At 51.9% G+C, this 24,257-nt stretch overlaps 1 protein-coding gene across 1 annotated transcript in view; it reads right to left on the bottom strand.

Moving 5' to 3' along the window:
* RIMBP2 (RIMS binding protein 2) overlaps positions 1–24,257 on the bottom strand; it is a 113,168-nt gene that overhangs the window by 81,202 nt on the left and 7,709 nt on the right. Inside the window, exon 2 of the mRNA XM_058531230.1 lies at positions 22,530–22,652. The gene's annotated coding sequence lies outside the window, so the exon portion shown is untranslated. The remainder of the gene's footprint in view (positions 1–22,529; positions 22,653–24,257) is intronic.

Here is a 24,257-nt window from a genome sequence, read left to right as displayed (position 1 = left end):
AATTAACACCTGCTTTCTAGAGGTGTCTTGAGCATCACACGAGTTAGAATGGTACCTGGCATCAACTAGGTCCCGCGTTATCTTCCACTCTGAATATAAGAAAGCCCCGTCCTGCCGACTCTGCGCAGTGGTATGTAATACCACATCATGGAATGCTGCTCTGGAAAGAAACTCCAGGTGCGTGGGGGGGGGGGCAGGACGTACGCCGTGACCAGGGTCTCTGCCAGCAGGACAACGAGCGACTAGGACAATGGCATTAGTGAGATGACGGTGATGAAGAAGAAGATGTACGGGGCGGGCAGGCGGCCTAGTGGCGCAGTGGTTAAGCTCGCGTGCTCCGCTTCGGCGGCCCGGGGTTCACAGGTTCAGATCCCGGGTGCAGACGTACTCACTGCTCATCAAGCCATGCTGTGGCGGCGTCCCATATAAAGCAGAGGAAGATGGGCATGGATGTTAGCCCAGGGCTAATCTTCCTCACAAAAAAAAGAAGATGCGCTACCATTTGTTGAGCGCGTGCTGTGTACCAGGCACTCTCCGGTCCCCACACCATCGCGTCTAACGCTGAGAGCTGGGTGCGGTGGTAACTGTTTTACAACAGGCAACAGTATCAGGGAAGCTGAGAAACTTACTCAAGGCCACACAGCACACGTGCGGCAGAGCCGGGAAGCCGTCCCAAGAGTGTCAAACCTCAAAGCTGGCAGAGACCTCACCACTGACCCTCACCACTGACACTTACCAACAGCCATTGAAACGCTCCCAGGGGCAGATCAGCACCTCAGGTTCCAAGCAGCCAACCTGGTTTGGATGAACGATCGTGCAGCTGTTTAATCACACTACTGTTCCAGCTCATTTTTATGCTTGTGTTTATTTTGGAAGTGGGCACTGCCAGATGCAGCCTGCGTAATCTTTATTTAGCTTTGGGAAGGAAGTTATTAGTGGAAGGAGGAAACCGTTTTCCTTACAAGGATTCATTAGCTACATTAACTGAATCTGGAAATCGCTCCAGCCGTGTTGCTGTCGGCTTTGGGGTCACTGGAGGATAATGAGCGACGGACACCTTTGTGGGCGCTTAGAGGCGACAGGGAGACGAGGGCTGGTAGGTTAGACGGATGGAAACACCTGGGATGGAAATAGCTTTTAAACTTCTGAGGCTGATGAACCAAGTCAACGTGAAGTAGTTGTCAGAAGAGCATCAATGTGTAGAAGTATACACCCGTCGAGGGAAGCCGTGTTTGCGGGTAATTACGGCTGCCCGGCTGGGAGCACAGGATGAGCCGGGAGCTCAGATCTCACCTGTCCCTTCAAAGCCACGGTCCCCTCCAGCCGCGGCCCATTTATCTGCTTCCTTTCTCAACAAAACCGCTTAAAGGTTGTCTCTAGTCGCTGTCTCCTTGTGACCACTCACGCTTCGAGTTTTTTCAATCTGTCTTCCCTCCTACCACTCAGCTGGCACCCTCCTGCCAAGATGACCTAGAAGCTCCCTGTTGTCCAAGCCAGTGCTCACTTCTCTGCCCCAGTGACTCAATCTCTCAGCACTGGACACGTGGGCCACTCCTTCGTAAAACGCCCACCACTCCTGGCCCGGGACCCCACACTCGCCCGGTTTTCCTCCTTCTTCCTCCGCTGCCCCCCTGCCACCATGATCTCTAAGCACTGGCGTGGTGGCTGCTCTATTTATAATCTCTCTTTAGTTGATCTGATCCCGCAACACAGTTTTAACTGCCATTTATAAACTCACGCTTCCAAGTGAAATCTTCGTCTCTACGCTCACATCCAACTGCCTACTCATCATCTCCACGTGCATGGACAGGAGGAATCTCAAATATAGCCTGTTCAAAATAGAGTTCTTGATTTTCTTTCTCAAACCGCTTCCTTCCCCAGCTGCCCCGTCTCAGCAACGGCACCGTCGGCCACTCGGTTCCTCCAGCCAAAAGGCGGGGAGTCATTCTGGAGCCCCCTTTCCCTCCTCCTCAACGTCCAAATCATTAGAAAATCCTTTCCTGGATCAGCCTCTGTCTCCATACCCACTGCCACAAGCCCCAGGCCAGCCTCCCTGCTGGACCACAGCCAGACCTAGAGTTGGTCTTAGCCCTAGAGTCCTGGCTGCCCCCAGACAGGGCCGCCAGAGCGGCCGGGGTGCTCTCTCCAAAACAGAAATCACCCCTCGGCCACCTGTGATGGTGACTGTTATGTGTCGACCTGCCTGGGCTTAAGGGAAGCCCGGAGAGCTGGGAAAACAGTCTCTGGTGCGTCTGTGAGGGTGTTTCAGGAGGAGACTAGCATTTGAATTGGTAAACAGTAAAGCAGATGGCCCTCCCCGGTGTGGGTGGGCCTCATCCAATGTGGTGAGGACCCACATAGAACAAAAACGTGGAAGAAGGGTGAGTTCACTCTCTCTGCTTGAGCTGAGACGTCCATCGTCTCCTGCCCTTGGACACCGGCGCTCCTGGTTCCCAGGCTCAGACTCAGACCGGGACTTACACCATCAGCCCCCCTAATTCTCAGGCCTTTGAACTTGGACTGAATTACACCACCAGCTCTCCTGGGTCTCCAGCTTGCGGATGGCAGACTGCGGGACTTCTTGGCCTCCGTAACCGCGTTAGCCGATTCCTATAGGAAATCCCCCCTTACATGCACATCTCTCTACATATCCTGTTGGTTCTGTTTCTTTGGAGAACCCTCACTAATACACTGTCTTCTGTTTCAAGCACTCAATGGCTGCTGATTGCCCTCAGAAAAAAATCCAAACTTGTTGCCAGAGTTGACAGGTTCCTCCGAGATGGGGCCACTTCTCTGGCTGATCGCTCACCTCTCCCCTCTTCACTATTTGTTACACGCTGGCCTCTGCTCAGCTCCAAGTCAAGCCAAGACCACCCCCACCTCCACATCTTAGCACATGCCTTTCCCACGGCCTGAAAGTCTTGTCCCTGTCTCTTCACATGGCCAGCTCTTCCCAGCATTTATCCCTGCCAGGGATTATCTCGTTTACTTACATGTTTATTCTGTGTCTTCCTGCCTCACCCCTTATCTGTGAGACCCGTGAGATTAGGAACTCGTCTCCATCTGCTGAGAACACCCCAGGGCCTAGAACTGTCTCTGGCGTATAGTGCGATGGAATTGATGGTGGTGCAATGAAGCCACTCGTCCAGAACATCTTCCCACAGCTCCAGCCCACACCCACCTTGCCTCTCCATCACTTACTGTCTCTATCATTATTCTGCATATAATATATGCATATTATTATTATGTATGTGTTATTATCATTATTCTACGTATAGACTGTGGTCAGCTTTGTACTGTTCTGATTAATTTTATGTAATTCTCACATTCCCAGATAGACCATAAATGCCTTCCCCACCACCGCCCCTGCTCCATGTGCATACTCCATGGGCAATAGAAGCCTAATTCAACTTTGCCAAATGGAACTGAGCCAATGAGGATGGATGGAAGATCTGCACTGTGCCTGTTTTATATTTGGGGAGATTAGAAGAGAGAGAATTCTCACTACCAGGGATCCCACATTTTAACCAAACCTAGAGTCAAAACTGTGAACCAGACACATAAATGAATTCTGCTGGAGGAAAGCCATGCTGGTAGAGTTAGTGTCATAAATTTATCCAACATCCTCCAGGCGATGGGTTTTGAAGGTTGATAAGGGGAGAGTAAAGTGGATGGTGGGAAAAAAAGCTTAATCCAAAAATAGGAGAGAGATCAGCTTTGAAGGCTGAAATTTGTGGAGTTAAGTGGATGGTGAGAGAAAAGATAACTCAGACAGTGGATGGGCTGGGGGCTGTGAGATGAATATCAGTGAGATCTCTGAACCAGCCAAAACAGAGGAATAGACAAGACTCATACTAAATCTACTCATATGTTCTGGCATAGGACACACTACTGATTCATTCTGTACAGCATTAATTATCCAAATATAACCAGTGTATATGTCTATGTTGAAACACCCATAGAGAATCACGGTGTTGCTAGGTTAATATTTGTGAGATATTAACAAATGTTTCCTGTGTCACGACCCTCTATTTCTCCTCCATTCCTCCCCACGGCCCACCCAGATGGCTAGTCTGTTCTACGCTCACTGCCTCAGGGAGGGATGAACAGGGGAAGGGCAGAAACAAAGGACTCTCCTGGGCTTTGGTGCACAGACCCCACAGCCTTAGGTGAATTGAGAAGACAACACACCAACGAGCTCTTTATGGGAACTGCCTGACACTGGAGCTTCCCTCCTCATCTGCAGAAAAATATTGCTTCATCAGAGGTCGACAGACAAACTGAGAACTCACGCGTGTACAGACACTGTTGGATTCTGGAGAGAAGGGTTCTTGCCTCTGCTTTCTAGAAAGTTCCAGAGAGGTGAGGCCATAGAAAACTTAGGGCTAACAGGTGAGTCTAGAAAATGGAGCTTTGAGCAGCCTGGCAGAGATTTCTGCACCATACTGGGATAACCAAGAGTTCACATGAACTCATGCAAGGAAACTAGTAAATCCTTTCGCCTTATATTTTACAATAATGTCATGTAACTTTTAACCTTGTCTCCGAAATGATGGAAAGAACTAGTAGACTGTGGCTTTTGTATTTTTAAAGGCTACATGTAAATAATGAGAACTGGACAGAATGATGGGAATCTCAGCATAGGAATGCTTGGGCCGGGGCAAGATGGAATCCCTGACACCTTGGTGTTATGTGTCCCCCACCCAACTTAGGTTTAACCTTATGCACCAGTCAACTGTCCTATCGCCCTCAGATCTGTGTCTCCCCACTCTGTCCCATATCATGGAGAACTACGCCTCCCAGGCTGCCTTGCTCCTGTTTCCATGTGATTAGCCAATAGGAGGCACCAGAGGGCAGGGGGAGGAGAGAAGCCAGGTATTTTTCCCTCTCTCTGCCTCCTGTGTTGTCTCCGGAGGTGGTTCTAGGTCACGCTGGGCAGCCCTCACCCATGGCTCAGCGTCTGGCTCTGGGGAACATCGTCACGCCCACTGTCTCTTCAGCCTGAGAGTTGGTGTCAGCGTCCTGCTGTGTGCATTCGACGTCTCAGCTCTCCCATCGCTGTGTAACCAGTCCCCCACATTAAAGTCCCTCCATCTGAAATACCTATCCTGGTTCCTGCCTTTCTACCAAAGTCTGGCTGAGAGAATGACAGAAAAGGAGGAAGCCGACCCCACCCTGACCTTACATTTCTAGCAGTCTCAAATGAGTGTCTTGGAAGAAAATTAAGTAACTATGGGAGAAAAATGTTATATTTCTTTCACTTGAGTTTTTACAGTTAGAATCAAACCTGGATCATAGATTGACTGTGACAAATGGTAGAAAAAAATGAAAACCCACTGAAATCTGAACCTAGCTGACAATGTGCAAAGTAGAAATGAATCTGTCCAGGAAAATGTACAGTCTGAGCATGGCTTGTTTTACTTTATCCACACTTTAGCTGGTTTGTTTTAATATCCCTTAATGAGTTTTCTTGAAAATTTCCTACAAAAAAGAAAAAAGGTTTTGACGCTTCTTCTCAACTAGGAAAGTTATTCCTTCCATTCTCAGTTGTTAGTTGATTTGGACTGATGGCTACTGTCACAAGCCTGTGATGTCTCCTGGCCCCGATGGCGAGACGCGGACACGTAATCTCAGCCAGTGGTTTACGCAGAGTGGATGGAAGAGGTTCAAGGAGATGCTCCCTGGGCCCAGGCCCAGGCTTCTGTGTAGGCAACCTTCTTGCCAAAACACCAAAGGCTGAAGGCCCAGCGAGCCAAGAATGACTAGAGATGGGTCAGGACACGAACTCCTTTCCATTTGATTTCTGACATGCACTCATCTGCTGAATAAACTTTAGGAATGATGTAAAATGGAAGCAAACACATCTTTCCATCCCGTTACTCATCTTCTCTTCACAGTTACTGTGAAGACACCCAATGGATGAATGAACGACTTTCATAACCTTAGCCTTCCCCAGTTCTCCCACCGTGCAGGCTTACCCATCAGCCCCGTGGCAGGCCGCTTAGTGCCCATGCCAGGCCAGCTGTCGTGTCCCAGGAACATTTCAAGGTCATTTCTGCCTCCCTGACTTCGATTAAGATGTTCATTCTGCCCTAATGGTCCAGTTTCCTCCTACACGTTCACAAATCCCCCTGTGCCCCAGGCCCAACCCAGACTTCACTTTCTCCAGTCTTCCGAATCACTCTCATCCTACTGATGTCCATCTCTACAGTGGACGTCAGCTAACCTCATCTGCCCGGCAGGTATTACCTGCTCGGACGATAGCAGCATCTTGAATTCTCCCAAGGACATCACCTTTCCCTACTCTCAGCCTTGTGTCTCGGGGGGAGTAACCCCAACCCCTGGCTCCAGGGTTCACATGTGATCTGCGCTCCTCTGGCTACACAAATCCAGAGCTAGAATAATGGGTCACAATTCTGAGGCATTTGCCAGAAATATTGAGAAGAAAGGGGGTGTTCTCTTCTATGGGTGCTAGACTGGTAGAATGCAAGCCAGGGTACCACCTGTGACCTGACTTGGTGTGAGCCTGCCTGTGAACTGGACCAACACAGAAGAAAGCATAAATAGGGGCCGGCCCCGTGGCTTAGCGGTTAAGTGCGCGCGCTCCGCTGCTGGCGGCCCGGGTTCGGATCCCGAGCACGCACCGACGCACCGCTTCTCCGGCCATGCTGAGGCCGCGTCCCACATACAGCAACTAGAAGGATGTGCAGCTATGACATACAACTATCTACTGGGGCTTTGGGGGAAAAAATAAACAAATAAAAAATTTTAAAAAAAAGGAAAGCATAAATAAAAGATGAAGAGAGACTGTTCTTGATGACATCATCTGAACACCTTGATTCAGCTTTGCCTGAAGCCCAACCTATCTCTCAGATTTCCCACTTTATAAACCAATGACTTCTCTTCTTTTCCTTAAAACTATTTGACATAGGTTTATGTGAACTTTATTCGAAATGGTCCTAACTAAAATATTTTTAAATAGCATTTATGACTGCTACAAAACTTAATTCTATAATGTCTCAAATTATGCACTGAGCTTTCATGACTTTTGAGTCTTGTCTCTCAAAATAAAGAGACAGCTAGTGGATTATGACAGCTTTGGGGGCTGTTTCAATTCCCTGTTTAGGGAAGAAACAGGCGGAGAGCTTTCCGGAAGCACAACGACAGCTTCTCAGCAGCAGAAGGAGTATCCGCTGTGGTGCAGGGAGCCGGGGGTGGGTGGGTGGGATGTCAATGTGCTTGGTTTACTGGAGAGTTATGACATTAGAGGGACCAGGGTGGGCCTGCTAGGTACCAGCCACCATCTCTCTCCGAGGACCAGAAACCAAATCCTGAGATCACAGTCGCCGGCAGCAAATGTCCTTATTCAAGGACATGACCTCACCCACAGGCACCTGCGTGTGTGAAGGCTGAGACCCACCCAGGAGTCCAGCGACAGAGCCCACTGGGGGGCGTCAGTGAACCTCTGGGCTGGATTGAAACACGGGCCACAGTGAAACCCACACTGGAACTCAGCCACACTGGGAAAGAGACAGGGAGTGTGCTCGGGCTTCAGGTGGGCGAGGGGAGGCAGGTGGGAAATCACAAGCCGACACGGCATCTCCCGATCCCGCGTGTGGGGCCATGGCAATTAAGCCCTCAGTGGTATTTACTGTAGCTTGTACAACTAGAGAACAAACTTTGTCTTTCTCACTCCTGTAAGCAGATGGCTGGTTTTCCCAGAGAGCCCTGCCCAAGGTCACCAGCCCCAGACCTCAACATCCTCATCCTCGTCTAAGTGCACATAACGTTTACCAAGTTCTAGAAGTACTGTTGTGCTAAGTATTTAACACATGTAACCCATTGGATCTTCACAACAACCCTTGAGGCAGGTAATATTTTTATTCCCATTTACAGAGAAGGAAACTGAGGCCCAGAGAGGTTAAGTAACTTGCCCAAGGTTCCCCAACTGGTAAATGATCAGGCCTGGATTTGAACCCAGGGAGGCCAGCTCCCTGATCTGTGCTCACATTCTCTCCACGCTGTTATCCCTCTGCTCTATGGGAGACTTCCTAGGGGACCCCACCCATATTTGTGCAATGCACTGATATTCAGCAGACTTTCTGAAAGAGAATCAACGTAAGAACCTTTCCTGCAGTGCCCTGAAGTCACTCCCAGTCCCTCTGCAGTTCTCAGGCCACTGAACACACTGCCCTCGGCCACGTGGCCAGCGCAAAGGGCAATGGCATTTCTCCTGGGAGGCAATTTGCATTGTCATTCTTGTAATTCCCACAGACCATCATGATTCTGGCTGTCCCTGGGAGCTCGAGGGGCCCCTGGGTTCTCACAGAGAGTGTGAAACCCCTGGCTGTCACCCCAAGACACACTCCCACCAAATTCCTGATATTTGGCTTCCACCCCCTTTATGAACATCTTCCCGATCCCAAGGGCACATGCCACGTCCCGTGGGCACACTTCACATCTGAGAAGTCCTGAGGATTATGCACCACAGCAAGAAGCGCCTGTCTAAAGTGCTCTGCCTGTGGCAGGATTTATTTTTAAAGCGGTGATATTTATAGTCGACGTCGACATCAACACAGGCGCGTGAGTAGCCTACACGTGTCAAGACGCCGCTTCCCCAGGAAAGCTGGGCTGTGACACGCAGCGAGCAAGCGAACGCGGAGCAAATTGCATCATCTCCTTGACGACAGATCAAAGGGGGATTTGTGTGGATCCTGCCCTGCCTGGGCGAAGAAATTAGGGAAATGTAACTTCCCTGAATAGCAGTTAACAGCCACGCTTTTCATGTCACATTCGCGGGATCTGTTATGCACGGCAGAAATAATGAAGCATTTCTGTGCACATGACTTCCTTCTGCATGACACGTGGTGAAGAGAACATGAGCGCTCGCTGAGCTCCTGTCTTCAAAGCAAGAAAGGGAGGCGTTTAAAGCTGTTTGTTCTCCACGTCGTGTGACTTCCCGTCCCCTCTACAGAAGTCAGATCCATTCACAAAGAATTAGCTTGAAACGGAGCCGTGGGAATTCTGGAAGCTGGAACACATTTTAGCCACAGTATCTTAGATTCTCACACTGGAAAAAGCTAGGAAGGTAGAAGCCCCTTTCACAAAATCTTGGAGCCTTCTTGATTCCTGATTCGTCCTTAATCCACTGGGCAAGCCTCTCTCTTTCTCATCCGCTTGATGGGTACGCTGGCATTTTCATCTTGAATGCTTATTAAGACCACTTTCTGAAGCACAACTTTCATCGAGTCCAGTGGCCCCCAACCGTCTGGCTTGGGGACTAAGGCCAGCCAGACAGAGGGGGTGCAGCCAGCCGGACCTGTCTTCAAATGCCATTTCCGCCCCTTGCCAGCTGTGTGCTCCGGGGCGAGTTACGCACCTCTCTGAGTCTGTTTCTTCATTTTCCGAATGGAGGAAAAGAACTCTGCCTTCCCAAGGTTATCATGAGGACCGATGAAATATTAGATTCAAAGTGACCTGTGCAGAATTACATTCTACATAATTATTGATCAGCTGTGGTCTAGGTCTGTCATTTTATCATTTGGTTTCTGTTTGTTTCCTGTCCTTTTCACCCTATTTCTCCTCTCCTGCCTTCTTTTGGGTGATTTGAATGTTTCTGAGTACAGTCATACGTCACATAACAACGTTTCGGTCAAGGATGGACGGTATATAGGACGGTGATCCTGTAAGATTAGTACCATACGGACTACGCGTGTAGTAGGCTACACCATCTAGGTTTGTGTAAGTGCACTCTGTGATGTTCGCACGACGACAAAATCGCCTAACGATGCATTTCTCAGAACATAGCCCCATCATTAAGTGATGCATGACTATATTCCATTTTATGTATCTATTGAGAGTTTGACTATTTTTATATAACTTTTGGTGGTTGCTCCAAGGATCTCAATATACATATTTAAATTTCAATAATCTATTCAGAACTAAAATTTGCCACTCCAGGTGGAACGCAGAAACAGTACCAGCATCTCGGTGTCTTTACTTTCCCTCTTTATGTCGTGGTTGCCCTGTGTGTTATTACATCTACACATGTTGAAAACCCCATCCGACAGTGTGATCATTTTTCTCTGGATCATCATACATATTCTAAAGAATCTAAGAGGAGGAAATAGTCCATTATATTTTCCCAGCTATTTACCACGTCTGTCTCTCATCCACCCAAATTTCAGTGAGCATCAACTATGTGACAGGTGCTAGAGACGCAATACGGACAAAAAAACAAAAGTGGCCTCTGCTTGTGTGGGACTCACGTTCTGGTGGAAAAGACAAGTATTCATGAAATAAGCACATAAGAATGCCAAGTTGTGACAAGTGCCATGAAGAAGAAGTGCTCAATGCTGAGTCTTCAGTCACTAACAGATGAGTCCTAGGGACATTAGCTTCCCTGAGGACGTGACAGATGAGAGGAGTTTTGAATATCAGTAGGAGTTGGGTAGGAGAAGAGGGAAAGGCAAGGCATTCTATACAGAGGGAATGGTATGTGCAAAGATCCTGTGGCAGAAGGGATCAAAGTGAGTGAAGGTGAAGGAAGGCTGGTGTGACTGGAGTGGGGAGAGCAAGATGGAGAACGTTGGAAGGGAAGGCAAGGGGGCTGGCAGGGACCAGACCACCAGGGCCGTGAAGGAATGCTATCCTCATTCTCAGAGCGATGGGCAGCTGTGCGAGGATCTGGAGTGGGGTATAAACACTGGATTTGTGTTTGTGTGGAGAAAAGATGGGAGGAGGAAGACCAGTTGGAAGCTTCCGATGTAAGCAGAGTGACCGAGAGTGGCCGTGTGGTCTCAGGCAGTGGAAGTGGAGGCAAGGAGACGCAGACTGGCCTGGGGATACTTGTGTTACTTCTCTGAGATCGAGAGGACTTGTCACGAATTGAGGGTCCCAGGACGAGCTGCTGGGTGGGTGGACCGTGGACCAAGGAAACAGAACCAGACTGGGTTTCTTATTCAGGGACCGTGGGTTTGTGCTGAAATGGAGTTTACCTCCTGGACACATGCTTTCATTTATCCAAAAATAATGACAGAAGACTTACTCTGTGCCAGATGCGTGAAGCTTAGAACAGAATGACAATAAGTCAAAGACTGTCTCTGTCCTCGTGAAGCTTACATTCTACTGGGGAGGGGCGTGCAGAAAACAAACAAGTGATCTAGCAAGTGACTAAGGATGTCAGAGATTGGGAGAAGGTGATGACGAGGCAGGATGGTGTGCAGGGGGAGGGAGGATAGAGACCCTACTCGCGCTGGTCAGGGAGGTGACACTCAGCTGAGACCCACACGGTGACGAGGAGCTGGTCAGGCAGAGTTCTGAGGCAGGAGCCAGCCTGGCGCATGTCCACTGTGTCTGCGGGGGGGGGGGGAGGCTGGTAAGAGGTGAGGGAGGGAAGGGGCAGATGGGGAGCAAGCGAGGCCATCCCCCTACTATGGGATCAGTTGTGTCTCCCAAAACGACACGTTGAAGCCCTCAGCAGACTACACATTTGGGTCACTAGATATGGACCTGGCAGTTTTTACTCACTGCACAGTGATCCGCAGTCTGGCCATTCCACTCTGGTGACCATGGCGGTTGTTTCTGCCAGCACAGATGACGCTAGGATAAGTATCCCGGGCCACATAGTGGGGGCTTTATGACTTTAGGTGGACTCCCAGACGTGGGACTGTAGGGAGAGGGTACACACATGTTAAATACAAATGGACAGTTCCAGAACCCGGAAAGGCTGTCACAATTTACGGTGGGCCAGCCCTGTGTGAGCGCCCCTGCTCCCCACGCCCCTGCTCCCTGGGCACAGTCGCTCCTGGGCATTTCTGAATCTGACGGAGGGGCGCGCAGCTCACTGTGCTTTAATCTGCGTCTTCCTGATGATTTGTGTGGTTGAACATCTTATATGTCAGCAGCTCGACCTGATGGGCTGGTTGGGGCTCCCTGCAGAGAGCAGGGAACCTGGAGAAAATTGTCGCCTCCGGGAACCGGAGAAAATTGTCGCCTCCACGGTGGGGGTGGTGGTCAGAGTCTCAGGAGAGCGGGTCCCATCCGCTCGCTGGGTGAAGAACCAGACGTGTGTGTCCCACAGGAGCAGCCTACGAACTGTCAGTGCCTCCGGCCAAAATCTACCCCCACGGAGATGGAAATGGAGAGTGAAGCTTCCAGAGCCTAAACTTCCCATTTCCTGCTGGTATCTGAGCGTCTGGATAATGCTGTCAGCCGCTGGATCAGGCCCAGCAGGAGTCTGGCTGGAAATGGAGCCCCGAACGCTATTCTCAGGTTCCAGAGATCCTGGAGTTGGAGCATCAGAACATGAAAATGAGCAAGAAACACTGATTAAGCCTGAACAGGCCGGCTGGCAGGCTCGGGCTCGCAGGTGTGGGGACAAAACTATGTGCAGAGACCAGGCAATGGAGGGGCCGAGGAGAGGAGCTGGAGATAAAGGAAGATTAATTGTCACTGCGAGAGTTACTTATTAATCCCAGATAATCAGTTGTTCATTAACACAAAATAAGCCTCAGATTACCTATATTCAAGTGGACTAATCTGCTAATTATGAGAACAAAACGTGGTCCTGAATACTTTTTCCTTTTTCTTTGAATCATAAAACATAACATGTTAAGTTTACTCAATCAAAAATGCTTTTATGTGCCTGGGTCAAATGTCTAGCGTTCACGCTAGCGCTGTTCGGGTCAGAGACCCAGAGGGAGACGGACAGAGGTCCACTCGTGCATCTGCTCCCGGCGCTGCCTGCCTGCAGGCCGACGGGCGATACTGGGGAACGTTTAAAGTAACGGGATGGTCCTAATTAAGTCAAGATTTCAAACATGAAATAAGAACCAGTTGCACCTTGCCTCACTCCACAGTCTTCCTGGAGATGTGCTAACACGTAAAGGGTTGGGGGCTTCGCAGTGGTCAGTGGGGTGGGAGGGACCACCACCCCGGCAAGTGACGCTCCCCAGGAACTCAGCAGAGACGGGTGTGGAGTTTGGGATGGTGGGGCCAGGGGGTAGTTATTTCCCTTTGGCTCATTCTCCAAAAGCAGTAGCTTTCTCAACAACTTTTTGAAGATAACGTATTTGCAGGAAGTAACATGATGAATATGTATCACAGCAGTGGCTCTAATACACACAAATGCCACAGTGAGGGGGGCCCTGAACACACCCCCGGGCGCTGGCGGACACCACAGCAACTGACACGCCACATAGTTTAGAGAACGCTGCACGACCACCAGCGTGCAGAAGGGGAGCGTCCCACCTGAAGGCCAGCGGAGCCCCTACCGAGAAACACAGCGGGGGAGGGAGCGCAGGTGACAGGCTCCTCTCCCCAGCGCCTTGGAGTCCCGGAGAAGCCCCCACAGGCGGTGCTCTAGGAAAGACCACGTGCCTGTCCCCCTGCCCCCACCCTGTGTCCTGCCCCCCGCAGCTATGAGGACCAGGCAGAGACCCCCGGGAGGTAATGCCCTCCCGTCACGTGACCCCCCCCTCTGAGTCAGAACCTAGCCTCGCTCGGTCTCTCCAGCCGTGGGCCGCCAAGAAGTGACAAGCGATGTCACCCACTCTGAGCACGTGACGGCTGTGCTCACGTTCGGTAAGGATGGGACCCTGGATCAGGCTCCCTGCTCAGCAGGCCACCGCGGCACAGACATTGGAGGCAGGAGAAACGAGAGGTGGGGCATTTACCGCCTCCTTCCTCCCGCGTGCCACACTGTGGCAGTGGCTGCGGGGCTGCCGTGACACAGCACCACTCCCTGGAGCGCTTAAAACCGTGGATGTTCATCCCTCACAGTTGAGGAGGCCGGAAATCTGAAGTCAAGGTGTGGCAAGGCCGCGCTCCCTCCGAAGGCCCCGGGGGAGGCTCCTTCCCGCCTCTGCCAGCCTCCAGTGGTGGCCGGCAATCCCTGGCCTGTGGCCGCGGAACTCCGGTCTCCGCCTCCAGCATCACGTGGGCTTCGTCCCTCGCCGTCTATGTCGCTGTCCCAATCCTCCTCTGCTTTCTCCTACGAGGACGCCAGTCACCGATTAGGGCACACCATAACCCAGCAGGACCTCATCTAGCTTGATTCCACCTGCAAAGACCCTATGTGCAAGCAAGGTCACAAACACGGGTTCTGCGCGAACAGGAATCTGGGGGCCCGCTCGCCCCACCACCGCTGCCCAGCAGCTTCTCCTCCACGGCTGCGGCTCCCCCTGGGCCCCAGCAGCTGCACTCAGGCGGCCGTGGACGGCTGCCGCGGCCGCTGGTCTCTCTGCTGCGCCGCCCCGGCCGGCTCCCCCAGCGCCCGTCTCTGCAAACGTCTCTGAATTGAGCCTCCTTAAGTTGAACTCTTGGAGGCACCCCTCTCCCCTGCCAGGACCCTAATCCTGTCCTAAAGCAGACAGATGTCTCCGTTCCGCCTGACAGACAGAACAGTCGTGCGGGTCCTGAGCAAGAGACACAGCAGAGAGAGGCTGGAGGCGCCCGGGGCGTTCGTGGTAACCGGAGCGGCACGAGTGGCGTCCACTTTTCCCTGAAGCTGGCAAACGCAAGGATCTAGAATGCCCTGAATGTCGGGAACAGGAAACTCACGTGAAAAACACTTCGGGCTTTTTCTGCAGAGGATTTGAGTCTGAGAAGCTAGAGAAAAAAATCCTTTGGTTTACTCTACTTTATCACAAATTTAGACACTTGTGCCGAGACCTGAACAGGGCTGTCGGGCTTGGAGGCTCGGAGTCGGCGCGAGGACATCTTCGTCTGGCGGTCACCAGCCTGGGCCCGGCAGACGCTGGAAATCATGAGTCCCTGTGTCCTCCTGGAGGCTCTGTCTGTGCCGGAAAGAAGCTGCCCTTGACTTGCGGCTGCGTTTTTGCAGAAGCACCTGTGAGCCCCCGAGGAGCAATCCCGCTAGACCAGCATCCCTGACCGCAGGCCTTCAACCGCTCGATTCTTCTCCGTCACGGCAGAAAGCGTCTGCAGCGACAGGCCAGGTCGACAGTCGCGCAATCTCTTGCTCACTCACTCATTCACTCACTCATTCACTCACTCATTCATGGATGCATTCACTCATTTACTGACTTAATCAATCAATCAGCACTTCTCAGTCCCTACCATATGCCAGCTTTTGTCCTGGGCACTAAAATAGACACAGTCTCTCTCAAGGATGTTACATTTTGGTAGGGGAAACAAACAGTACACAAGTAAACAATTAAAACAAGCAAGATCAGTTTTCTTTGAAGGAAACGGAACAGGGTGATGTGATAGCGACTGGCGGGGTGGTGGCCCCTTTAGATAAGATGGTCAGGAAAGGCATCACAGGAACCGGGACCTAACTAACCAGGAGACAGAAATGTGCTGAGGGAAACAGCATTCCAGGTGGAAAACACAGCAAGTGCAAAGGCCCTGGGGTGGAACCAAGTGCAGTATGTTCCAGAAAGATAGAGAGGGCCAGTGCAGCTGAGCACAGAGTGGAGAGGGGTCATGGCAGGAATCAGGGGTGAAGGGTTAGGGAGGCCAGAGAGTGCAGGGCCCTGTGGTAAAGGTCAGAATTTAATCTCTGCACAATAAGAAGCAGCTAGGAGGTGTGAGCAGCACAGGGACAAGATCCGACTGTTGTCTTATCAAGGTGGCTGTGGCGCTGCAGGGAGGGTGGGCTCTAGGGGACAGTCATCTTCGGAAGGGCGTCCAGAAGCCCTGTGAGCTGAGGCCTCACACTCTTGGCCATTGTAAGCAGGCAGCTTAGAAGTGACCGGTTTCACTTGGAAGATGAGAATATACTGTGTCTGTCCCTCATTCATTCAGCCCACACACATTTCTTATATGGTTTCTTCACGCCAGGCTGGGCACTGGGGATACACTGATGAGAAAAAAAAAATACCTAACCTGTCCACATTGTGCTCATAGTCTCCTGGAGGGTGACCAAGACAAAGCCATCCAGACAGCAGACACAGCAGGTGCAAAGGCCCTGGGGTGGATGGAGCACACCCATGAGAAGAACAGAAAGGAGGCCAGGGTGGCTGAGAGCGAGGAGGAGACTTGGCCTCTAAGACTTTAAGTGACCTCGTGCCTCTGTGTCTCCCTGACCTCATCTTCTGGGCTTCTATCCCCATATTCATTCTATTTCTGCAGCTCTGGCCTCCCCACTGTCCTCAAATATGTCAGGCACCCACGCCTGTCTTAGGCCTTTGGACTTGCTGTTCCCTCTGCCGGAACATTCTTTCCCCAGATTTCTGCACAGCTCCCTCCCTCCACCCTGGTCTCTGTCCAGATGTGACACTGTTGGTGAGGCCCTCCCCGACCACTGGATAGAAAGAGCATTCATCTTGACCACACTCTGTCTCCCTGCCCTCGATACATGACCTGACACATGAATTTGGGTATTAGCTCTCTGCCAGAATACGGGCACCAGTTCAGGCTACTTTCTCCAGCACCTAGAAAGTGTCTGACACGTATTAGGTCTCCATAAATGTTTGTTGAATGAATGAGTGTGCCTTAGGTGTGGGTTTGATCTGGTTTTTCAGCGGGGCAGTTACCATGGGCCTTGAAGGGTCTGCAGGAAGCCAGCGTCCGAGGCCTCTGGGAGCCTGTTTCCTCTTACAATCAGGATAGATGGTCCTTTCCCGGCTGTTCAAGTGCAAAGGTACTCGGCAGACCCCGATGCAACGAAAAAGGCCTCCGAAGAGAACCGTCTGTTGGCGGCCTCATGACCGACTATAGACCGTCAGAGAACAGTCATGCATCGTCTTTGCTAAACTGAACTATCGGCACTGAGACAAGAGCCACATCAGCGATATCTGGAAACACAAAAGCCAGCATAGGAACTCAACCAGCAGACCAATTACCAGCTCAGACGCTGAGTGCACACTGGCACAGCTCCAGAGCTGTAATTACACCCGTTAACACAAAGTGAGCATCCTTAATTTACTGAGCGTCGTGTCCCCTCTGCCCCCAATCACTCTAAGGACTTTGAAGACGGGGTCAGGTACGAAGTAACACAATGTAGTCGACAGTGACCCCCAGATGTTCAAGCGACAAGACACAGTGATCGCCATTTGAGCATCACACTTCAACCCACATGGATTCCTCCTGCCTTATGCCTCGTCTGATGGTTGAAGGAAGCCACCTTCTTGATGGTTAGCAGGGCGGCTCCCAGAGTAAGGACCAAGGGCTCTTCTACAACAAGGATCCTGTGGTCACAGTGCACTCCATCTCCAACACAAGGTGACTCCTGGACCCCATTTTCCCACCCCTAATGTTCTGCATCCCAGCAAATGACATCATTTCTCACCCAAAAAGTTACCTCCCAACCCTTGGCGTCATCTGGCTCCTCCCCGTGTGTCAGACCCCACATCCCACCCATCAGCAAATCCTGTAGATTCCACCTTGAAAATATACCCAGAACCTGACACCCCTCACTCTCTCGCCTCTTCCCACCTTGGTTGAAGCTGCCGTCATCTCGTATCTAGAGCATCGCTCCTAACCCATCTCCTTGCCTCCATTCCTGTTTCTCGTGGTTTTTTCTGTGTAGCCACAGGAGTGACCCTTTACACACGAAAAGCAGATGCAATTCGTCGCCTCTCCACCATCCAGCGGCATCTGTGGTAAACTGACGACACGTTATGCCACAATTCTCCATCCCTCCTGCACCCACTTGCTGGGTGAGGTGACTTCACAGCTCCTGCAAGCTAGAGACAGAGTCTGGTTCTCTCTCTCTTGGAACTGGGCTGGCCTGAGACTCGCTCTGGCCGATGGGAAGCGATGGAAGGGACTTGCGCCAGGCTAGCCTCGTCCTCACGAGGTCTCACGTGTGTCTGCTTCCTTCGTGGCCTGTCGTGCCATGATTGGAGGTCTCAGACAGCCTGCTGGAGCATGAAGCAGCAAGGACCAAAGCCAGTCACCCTGCAGAACCATCCTACATCAGCCCAGAGCTAGCCAACTGCCTGAGCCCCAGACTAGAGACATATCCAGCCAAGTCCAGCCGAGATGACAAGCGCCTCTTAGCCAACCCACAGACTTGTGAGCAATATGAAGGGTTACTGTTGTAAGGCACTGCTTGTTACACAGCAGTATTGTGACAACAGGTAACTGATGCAATATCTGATGGCACTGGAACACATTCCAGAAGTCTTGGAATTCCACTTGGCCTATGAGACCCTGCCCCAGCTAGCCCCAATCTAGGTTTCATTTTTCACCTTTGCCACCCCCCTCCCCCCCCCGCTCACCAGCCACCTCGCTGGTCCTCGAACACCCCAAGCATCCACCCGTCTCAGCTCCCTCTGCCTGGGTCCTCCTCCCCTGTATGCTGACCGGGCCCCTCCCCCCCTCCATTCAGAAGCACTCCCTCTGCTCCACTGATATGTCGGAGAGGCCTCCCCACTCCTCACCTGAAGGGTCCCCACGTCCCTTCCTACTCCTTCACTCTAATTTGTTTTTCTTCAAAGCCCTTATCAGCGCCTGGCACCATATTCCAGACACAGTAGGTTTCTTCTCCATTGACTCTCTCCTAGTAGGATGTCCAGGTCTGTTTTGCTACCTGCAACATCCCTGGTGCCTGGAACAGGGTCTGGTACAGTCAGTGCTCCATCTACACTTGGGAATGAACGAAGGAATGAACGAAGGAACGAACGAATCGTCACGGGCCAGGGACACCCCTGTACCTTTGACTGTGTAGACCCCTGTCGAGACGCACGGGTACACCCCTCTCCCTCAATAAGGATGCTGGCGTGAGGCAACGCCCACCAAAACAAGGCGGACAGTCTGTCGAGCCCCCTCGTCCCGTCTCACTTTGCTCAGTCTCTGACACTCTTCCGTTCCTGGCGTTTTAAATTCCACAGACCGGGAATGTGTCAGGAATACGACTTTTCCTGTTCTCCGGTTCTCATTGAAAAGGACTCTTCCCGGGTCCTCCCCACATGTGGGCGACCCGGCCTCAGCGAGTCTCCCCAGTTTTCCTTGCAAGCCACTGGCCTGCTGTCCTTCTTCCCCAGAGATAACCCTAAAGAAGGGCACGTAGGAAAATCGCCCTCCAGTGCTGTGAAGATGGTCCTGGAGGTGTTTTCCACTATGTTACTCTGCGTCCTCTAACACAAATTTCCAAGTATAATCAAGTTCAGCATTCCACGTTTTGCTTTCCAGGGGAAACACTAGGCTCCCTCCTCTTAGGAGTGAGAATTATGTAACTGCTCACTTTTCCTTTTATTTCGGGGCTGCTGGGAAACTCAGGCCGAATCAGAAGCTGAGAGTAAGGATGTCTGTCCTCCAAGCTGGCTTGTTGGAGTCCTCCTTTCTCTTTACCTGAATTTTGTACCTCCATTCATGTCATTTGAGCATGTTATTATATGTGACGATTCTGGCAATTTGACCATATCCTTGGAAAGAAGCATGATAAAAACACACACACAGATAATGAATCTGTCAATTATTATTTTTAGAAATATAAGAATCAGGAGGGATTCAGATCAGGTTAAACATCTCTGGTCTGGTCCCTGCGGCGGCTCTGGTCAGTTTCAGTACTGTTCTAGCTGGATTGTCTTAGAAAACGGCACCAATTTCAATATGGGTTTCACTAAAAGCTTTTATATTTTGAAGGAAAAAATAGATTCCATTTGCAATTCAGTAAAAACCCATGATGGGCGTGGTTCTGGGAGCCAGTCACTGGGCTCTCCCCCACACTGGCACTCAGCATCTCCACTCCTCCCAGATGGAGGTTCGGGGTTGGGAGCAGGGCTGTCGGGCCAGGTTTGGCTCCAGGTACGTTGAGATGGGATCCGCACCGCCTCATGTCCTCCCCGGCTGGCCTCGAGCCTGGTGGAGTCCTCTCTGGCTCTCAGTAAGTCGGTTGACTGATCTGGCGTGGGTTTCAATTCAGTTCAAATCGCCGACAGCAGGAGACCAAAACACCACATTCGGCGGGCTGTGGGCGAGTCCAGGCCACTTCCGGAAATGCAAGGTCATCATTCTACTCAAGTTTGCAGAAAGGGCAGGGCTGGGCCTCCACGACTCTCTAAATCAAGTCAGCTGCATCTCAGCCCAGCTCACCGCCTCCCCCCTCCATCAGCACTGATGGGCTTTGCTGCTCAGGGGAAAAAAGACGAACTGTGAATAGCTCTTTATTATGACGACAAAAATACCAGCAGAACAGCATGAGAGCTGCTGTGCTTTTCAGCCGGTACCAGTCGAGGCGATGCTTTTAACACGTGCGTGCGCTCACCCCGCTGGAGGGGACTCTCTGAGAGCCACCAAGCTTAGCAGGTTCTGTCCAAAAGCACAGGGATTCCTTCACGCCCGCAGGGGACCGTCACCTCCCCACCTCTCCCGCCTTCTCTCAGTCACAAAGGCTCTCTCAGCGCCAGGTGTGGGAAACGGCCAGATCACAGAGGGTTTTGCAAATTTGCAAGACATGCACTTTCCTTCACCTGCAGCAGAATCACCCCTTGAAAAGGACAGGCTCTTTTCATCTCCATTTCTTCCTTCTCTCCCTTTCTCCACAGAGCAAAATCCTTGAGAAAGAGCTTGTTTGCTTCCAACAGGGCCCCCCCAGTGGGCCTGGGCCTGGCACGTCCTGCAGTGCAGCCTCCTGCAGGGCCTTCACGCTGGTCTCCGAGCCCCGCCGTTCACGCACTCATTGACACTGGACAGAGAAGAAGAATTTTCTGGCGTAGGTATCAAGGGCCTGGCTTTGCTCCAGGCACGGAGACCAGAGCAGGAACAGACAGAGCGGTGGGAGTGAGCGGCTGGGGAGCCATGGACAGGAGCCCGGGGAGGGCGGCCGCACGCACAGGACCGAGGCCAGGGAAGGGCTTCAGGCTTCAGGTGAAGGAGCTGGGGGTCACGGGGAGGGTTTGGGGACGACGTTGGGATATGATTTCCATGAACAGTACTGCTCTGGCTGCCACGTGATGAACAGGCCAAAACAGCGTGGGCCAGCTGACCAAGGGGAGGCAGTTGCCGGAACCCTGGCCCCATCACCCTGTCACTGTTCCCACGGGGCCTCACAGCCACTAATCTCTCCCGTTCTTGCTGCTCTCCAGATGACCGTGTCCACCAACTGTTGTCAGTGGACAGGCTGCCCGCCCAGCTGACGTCCTTCTGGCAACTGAGTCCCCATCCCATGGGGCCAAGGGGACGTGCCCATCCAGGTCCCCTGCTCTCCCCTCCTGGACCACAGCCAGCTACCCAGACCCTGGAGTTCCCTGAACCAAATTCCCTGAGCTCACCCCAGGTCCTGCACAGGCCTCCTCCTGGCCTGTCCCCCTAAGGGGACATGACACCCTGGTGTGTGCACCCCCCGGCGGGCAGGCAGCCAGGCGAGGGCTGTGTGCAGGGCGCGATGGACAGAACCTGGACGTAAGCCTGGGGTGTCCACCATGTGCAAGGCCCGAGTGCTGAGGTTCAAACCCGAGGTCAGACGGGAAGGGCTGCGTGACCCACAAAGCCGGTCAGAACTTCACCCACTCCGGGTGGGGGGAAAGACTGGCCTGACCCACGGCCGGCAGGTGGGGCACACGGAGGTGTGGAGGTGAGAACCACAGCCCGAGCTTGGTTCACATTCAGGGCCGGTAGTGAGAGAACAGGGCACCTTACTTTTAAATTGAAATATAATTCACACACCATAAAGCTCACCCTCTTAAAGTACACAATTCAGTGGTTTTAGTATATTCGCAAGGTTGAGTGATCATCACACTATTTGATTCCAGAACATTTTCATCACCCCCCCAAGAAACCCCGTCCCCCTTAGTGGTCACTCCCCACTGCCCGCCTCCCCCAGTCCTGCCAACCCTCATCTGCTCCCCCCTGCCCCGAGCTCCAGCAGTGCCCCAAATGTTAGAGATGGAGTTAAAAATCAGTTCTGATGAAGGTGGGCCGGTGGGCAGCACCGCACCATGTTCCAAGCTTGGGAAATACAAACGATTAAAGTCATGTAGGTACCAGATTGTAGGACTGGAGGTGATTATTATTTTATTCTTTATGTTTTAAAAAATTTTCCCACAATAAGAATCCAATAAAAATTTAACACTCAAAAAAAAAAAGGGGGGCAAAGAATTCAATCGCTTAACTCAGCGAGATCAACAGCAAATCAGCCCACCCATGAAATATTGAAGGAGATCCCAGCTCATCAGAAATGCATGAGGAAGATCCAATTACCTGTCCCTGGTAAAACAATTTTCTGACTTAGCTATTCTCTTTATAATAAAGGTCATTAAACATCTGAGGAGGCGCTTAAAATTCATGAAGTTTGACAAACCAGTGTAGACACCTCTGGTCCTCAACCTAAGACAGCCTGATTTCCATGCAGGAGCGCTGCCTCCCGCCTCTCGCTCAGCTGTGTTTAACATCCTAAGAAATGGAAATGCATAATTGGTTTTACGGGATGGCTTCTAGAAACATTCGGATTTTGTTACTTATCACTTTTTATAGCATAAAAAGGGGCAAAAACAGCCCCCAGAGCCCTGAATTCCGATGCCGGCTTCCAGAAGAGTTGCAACCACTGTCTCCCCGGGCCGTGCAGCCGCTCCTTCGGCGCTGGCCCTAGGGAAAGCAGACGCGGGAGCCCAGCCTACCTTCAGGACCTGTTCCAGGTTCTCCAGCTTGGCTTGGAGCCGGCGCGTCTCCCGCGCGGCCAGATCGCGTTCCCTGCTCACGACGGCGAGCGCGTGGCGAAGGCGCGCATGCTCCGCTCTCACCTGCGGGAGCGAGGACGGAGAGCAGGCGCCGGTCACGAGGCGCCCGGGAGCGCGGGGCGCCGCCCCGCCAGCGTCTCGCACCCCCCCTCGTCTCCCTCCCTCGTCTCCCTCCGGAGAACCTGCCCCTCCCCCTCCTCGGTCGTGCGCTTGACCGCCAGTCCGCTCCTCCCGGGCGAACACGTGTGACCGGGGCTGTCCGCTCCGCCCTCCCCACCCACCGCAGCCACAGTGATTGGTTCAGCACTGGGACGTGCCCCAGGCCTGGCCAATCAGAGTAACACACGATGGAGACAGTGATTGGCTGCGGAGGGGCACGTGACCCAGGTGCATCCCCGGAGAGTGAGAAATGAGACTTGCCCACTGCCCTGGGAAGGTTGAGGACAAGAGGCTGGAGGGACAGCGCGGTTTGCTGTCGTGAGAGAATAACCCATCTGAGAACAGAGCCAAGAAAATGGACATAGAGCCAAGAGAGGCAGAGGGAGAGGCAGGATCCTCATGACATAGTTTGAGCACCAAATCAAGCTGAGCCTGAAGCTAATATTTTCCTTTCCATTTACTTGGGCCAATAGCTTCCCTTTGCTTGCTTACACTAATTTAAATTGTCTTCTGTCCCTTTGAACTGAAAGTCCTAACAGATACAAAAGTGTTAACCAAATTGTCCCAGATCCTAATCTTTTTGTCTAAAAATTTCACCTGTTTTAAAAGTGGATAAAATGGCAACAAGGCTCCACGTGGATTAGAATGATGGAGCCACGTCCACTCTCAGACCACAGCCACCAGGGCCATGTCTGGAACTTATCTGGGAGATACCGCTTATTCTCAACCCCTCGTACGGCTTCTTTGAAACAGAGGAGGGCCTGCTGTCATGAGAGGAGTTGCCGCGGCTCATCCCTGTTGCTTTTCATTGTGGAGCACAGTTCAACCCAACCACAGACTTGCACTTCTTTCCCTCCCCTCAAATGTTACAACACGAATTACGGCTTCAATAACAGGCTGTCACAAAGTCCTGCTTGTCAGCTGCAAAAGAGGTCCTTTCTGTTTCAAACACTTTACATACCAGTGTTAGTTTAACCTGACGATTTCTGTGGCACCAAAAGAAAGGCAGGCGCCCACTTGGCATTCCTAAATGAACAGGGTTACGGGGAAGCTGTTGTTAAGGGGTCGGCGAGAGGTCTGATTCGCAGGAGTATTTTAGTGCCGTTTTGCTACAGCGTGACACATCAGGCAAGGAACCTGGAACAATTCACATGCTCCAGGTGAAAATGTCGTGAGCTATTGGCACTAAACAGAACTCACATTTGATCCTCAACACCGGGGTAAGGGTCTGCGGAAAGCCATCACTTCTCACGTTCTAACTGGTCAAGAAAATTGGGCTTGGGAGTAATATTCAAAAGCCCGGAGTCTGGTGCACACAGAAGCCAGAGTGAGCTTTCTGAGAGATAGATCAGATCGTGCCACTCCCTGATTGAAGCCTCCCGTGGCCGCCATGGAAATTAGGATGAAATTCAAACCCCTAGAGTGGCCTGCAGCATCTGGCCCACCCACCTCTCTGATCTGAACTGCTACCCTGTGACCCCCATTCACCACGTTCCAGCCGTCCTGGCC

The sequence above is a fragment of the Diceros bicornis genome, chromosome 35 (genome assembly GCF_020826845.1).
Source record: "Diceros bicornis minor isolate mBicDic1 chromosome 35, mDicBic1.mat.cur, whole genome shotgun sequence".
NCBI classification, from domain to species: Eukaryota; Metazoa; Chordata; class Mammalia; order Perissodactyla; family Rhinocerotidae; genus Diceros; species Diceros bicornis.
The sequence above is the reverse complement of the archived record's forward strand: the minus strand, read 5'-3'. Positions and strand labels throughout refer to the sequence as shown.